At 37.3% G+C, this 4,375-nt stretch overlaps 1 long non-coding RNA gene across 1 annotated transcript; it reads right to left on the bottom strand.

Moving 5' to 3' along the window:
- Window positions 1–606: 606 nt before the first annotated feature.
- LOC126621030 (uncharacterized) lies at window positions 607–3,813 on the bottom strand. Its single transcript, XR_007622772.1, has 2 exons — window positions 3,645–3,813; window positions 607–1,911 (listed from the first exon to the last, which is right to left on the bottom strand). It is a non-coding gene; the product is annotated as an uncharacterized LOC126621030 (long non-coding RNA).
- Window positions 3,814–4,375: the final 562 nt, after the last annotated feature.

Consider the following 4,375-nt stretch of genomic DNA (forward strand, 5'->3'; position numbering starts at 1 on the left):
CTTTAATAAAATAAGGGGATTTTGGTTTTGGACGAAAATAAGGAAAACAAAGCAAGAATAATTTAAACAGATTCTCAGACAAATTTTGGTGAATTGATGGGTGATGGGTTAAACTATGGATGATTGGCTAGCTAGAGGGTTCTTCTCCACACATGACACACTTGCATATAAAACGATTTCCAGTTGCTTTTCAATAAACCATGAACCTCAGCACCCCAGATTAATTAGGTACGCTTAAATTAATCCTCAGATTTTCCTAATTTCATTGAATTGGATGATTGCATAAAACAACCCAAAGCATTCCCCACAAGTTCCCTACATGAATCGCATAATAGAGATACAAGCAAGAATCATTAAGTTCTATGAAAATCATAAGCATTGACGAGACACTTGTAACTATGAATTGCATGAAACTTATGCCAAGAATTTACTTAACACGGTTGTGACGAACAACCTTTACTACTTGTGAATATAAGTTCATAACGATTAGGTGAAACTCCCTTATATCCTAGCATCATATTTATGCATGGAAATTAAGCGTGCACTCTCAACCAACATACACAAATAAGTTTTAATTCAAATGGATAAGTAAATTGAATTCACAACTTATAAATCACAATTGAAAGTTATCAAATCATATTGCAAGCATGAATATGGTTTCGAATTCCCCCTAGCTAAGGGGGGTTTAGTTTCTCATACTTACAAAGCAAAGATAAACAAATTTAGACATTGAAAACAAAAGAAAGAAAACACCTAAACGCTCCAACGATCCAAGTTGGACAGCAAGCACATCCAAGCACTTTCCTTCCCTTCCTTTGCTACGGCACAAGGTGTTGGTGAGTGTTTGAAGGTTTGTTTGTATGGAGGAATGGATGTGAGGATGAATGGAAGTGTTTGGATGAAGGTTGTATCGAAATGGGGATGAATTCTCTAGCAAAAATTGAATGTCATGGTTGCCATACACACTTCCTTTTATAGAGGAAGTGCACGGCATGGAGGGATGGATGGTTGTGTGAGCAATGATTCAAAGGTGAAAGTGAAGTAATGATGCAAAGCATGGGGGGTGAAATGGAGTGGTGTTGCAGCTATGAATGCAAGTGGGGAACATGAATGATTGTGCACATGGTAGATAAAGGAAAGGGAGGTAGAATGGTGCAGAAATTAGTCATAGGTGCAGGTGGATTCATGATGCACGACATGGGCAAGGAAAGTGGAGGAGTGGTGCATCAATGAGTGCATGTAGTGGAGGTGAAAGCGAATCAAATTTGATAGGTGAAGGGGACAAGGAATGTGCACCACTTGAGTGCAATGATTAAATGTAATGGTGCATGAAAACAGAAATAATGAAGGGGACAAGGATGAGTGTTGTGGTAATGAGTGAATGTAGTGGTGTATTTTCTGCCCATGCCATGCCTTTCTTTTGCCCATGTGTGTGTGTTTCCTTTGCCCATGTATGTGTGTTTTTCCTTTGCATTTGCACACACAGGTTCTTCATTATTTCAGCCAACAATCCACCCATTTTCTGCACATGTCAAACTGTCCATGCCATGCCTTTCTCTTTGTGTGTGTGCTGTCCATGTTTCTTCCATGTGCCTTGTTCATCTTCTAGCTGTGCATTTCCACTTGCTCCAAAGCCAAATGAGTGCAATCATAACCCCATTTGCTGTTGAGTGTTGATGACAAAGCAAAACACAAAACAAGTGCCTTTACTTTCTCATTTTATTAGCCAAATCTGCTTAGCCCTTTTCTAAACCTTTCAGTGTTAGAATGCCCATAACTTCTTCTCGAAAGATGATATTAACAATCCGTAAATTGCTCCAGAAAATAGACATCCGTAGATTTCCACACATATAAGGCTCATTCTCTCATTCATTCTGAGTTGTTCGTAACATGCTTCCAAAGTCAGCTAATCTGCACAGGCAGTTTTGACGAATTTGTTACTTAATAACTCATTTGTGCTACTTTTCATTTCTTTGCTTGATAAATCACACAAAGCACAAAAACATAGTAAATAGCTCAAAAATATAAGGAACTAACTAAGAAAAGACAAGTGAATTTTATGTAAAATATATATAAATATGAGCTTATCAAATACCCCCACACTTAGCTTTTGCTAGTCCTCGAGCAAAATAAAGAAAACAAAACACAACCTAAACCTTCCAACGTTTGCCTCATAGATTTCCAACGCACATGACAAGTTAAAAATCATCATTCCCACAGATTTTAGTCAACTTAAAACTTGAGCACATACTTAATCACAGTCACCACTTACTAGTTCACATTTAACCAATTAAAACGATGTTTTGAATGTAGTAACATGCCTTAGGGAATTTGCTCAATTCCTTACAAGATATGCACTCAATTTTCACTCAGATTTTCTGACTACACACCCTACACTAGGTACATGTGAGAAGATTGATGTAAACATGAAAACTAGTACTCACATATATGTATAACAAGAAAGCATTTTCTGGTATTAATAAGCATGTTTAGATATGATCTCATGAATGGAATGCTACTACTTAGATGCGAGAACCAGTGACACCATATGCTCATTGATGCGATGAAAGTTAAGCACTCAAATTAAACCCTCTTGTTGTCAAATTGTAGTATAAATGGAAGTAGAAATCGTTCTAAACCGGGGATTAGGAGGGCTTGCTAAAATCTCTAAACTAACTCAAAAACATAAAAACAAAGTAAAAACGTTTGAATAGACTCACAAGACTCAAAACAAAGCCACTAGACTCAAAACAGATTATAGAGACTCAAAACTGCCTAAAAACAACTCCAAGGCAGTTTCTGCCACTAACACTAAGTTTGGAGGAAAATTGATTTTATCTTGACTTAAAACACTTAAAAACACAATCTAAAACAAGTACTAACTAATATGACTTTAATAAAATAAGGGGATTTTGGTTTTGGACGAAAATAAGGAAAACAAAGCAAGAATAATTTAAACAGATTCTAAGACAAATTTAGGTGAATTGATGGGTGATGGGTTAAACCATGGATGATGGGCTACCTAGAGGGTTCTTCTCCACACATGACACATTTGCATATAAAATGATTTCCAGTTGCTTTTCAATAAACCATGAACCTCAACACCCCAGATTAATTAGGTATGCTTAAATTAATTCTCAGATTTTCCTAATTTCATTGAATTGGATGATTGCATACAACAACCCAAAGCATTCCCCACAAGTTCCCTACATGAATTGCATAATAGAGATACAAGCAAGAATCATTAAGTTCTATGAAAATCATAAGCATTGATGAAACACCTGTAACTATGAATTGCATGAAACTTATGCCAAGAATTTACTTAACACGGTTGTGACGAACAACCTTTACTACTTGTGAATATAAGTTCATAACGATTAGGTGAAACTCCCTTTTATCCTAGCATCATATTTATGCATGGAAATTAAGCGTGCACTCTCAACCAACATACACAAATCAGTTTTAATTCAAATGGATAAGTAAATTGAATTCACAACTTATGAATCACAACTGAAAGTAATCAAATGATATTGCAAGCATGAACATGGTTTCGAATTCCCCCTAGCTAAGGGGGGTTTAGTTTCTCATACTTACAAGGCAAAGATAAACAAATTTAGACATTCAAAACAAAAGAAAGAAAACACCTAAACGCTCAAACGATCCAAGTTGGACAGCAAGCACATCCAAGCACTTTCCTTCCCTTCCTTTGCTACGGCACAAGGTGTTGGTGAGTGTTTGAAGGTTTGTTTGTATGGAGGAATGGGTGTGAGGATGAATGGAAGTGTTTGGATGAAGGTTGTATCGAAATGGGGATGAATTCTCTAGCAAAAATTGAATGTAATGGCAGCCACACACACTTCCTTTTATAGAGGAAGTGCATGGCATGGAGGGATGGATGGTTGTGTGAGCAATGATTCAAAGGTGAAAGTGAAGTAATGATGCAAAGCATGGAGGGTAAAATGAAGTGGTGTTGCAGCTATGAATGCAAGTGGGGAACATGAATGATTGTGCACATGGTAGATAAAGGAAAGGGAGGTGGAATGGTTAAATGTAATGGTGCATGAAAACAGAAATAATGAAGGGGACAAGGATGAGTGTTGTGGTAATGAGTTAATGTAGTGGTGTATTTTCTGCCCATGCCGTGCCTTTCCTTTGCCCACGTTTGTGTGTTTCCTTTGCCCATGTGTGTGTGTTTTTCCTTTGCATTTGCACACACATGTTCTTCATTATTTCAGCCAACAATCCACCCATTTTCTGCCCATGCCAAACGGTCCATGCCATGCCTTTCTCTTTGTGTGTGTGTTATCCATGTTTCTTCCATGTGCCTTGTTCATCTTCTAGCTGTGCATTTCCACTTGCTCCAAAGCCAAATGAG

Source organism: Malus sylvestris, chromosome 5, assembly GCF_916048215.2.
Source record: "Malus sylvestris chromosome 5, drMalSylv7.2, whole genome shotgun sequence".
In the NCBI taxonomy this organism is placed as follows: domain Eukaryota; kingdom Viridiplantae; phylum Streptophyta; class Magnoliopsida; order Rosales; family Rosaceae; genus Malus; species Malus sylvestris.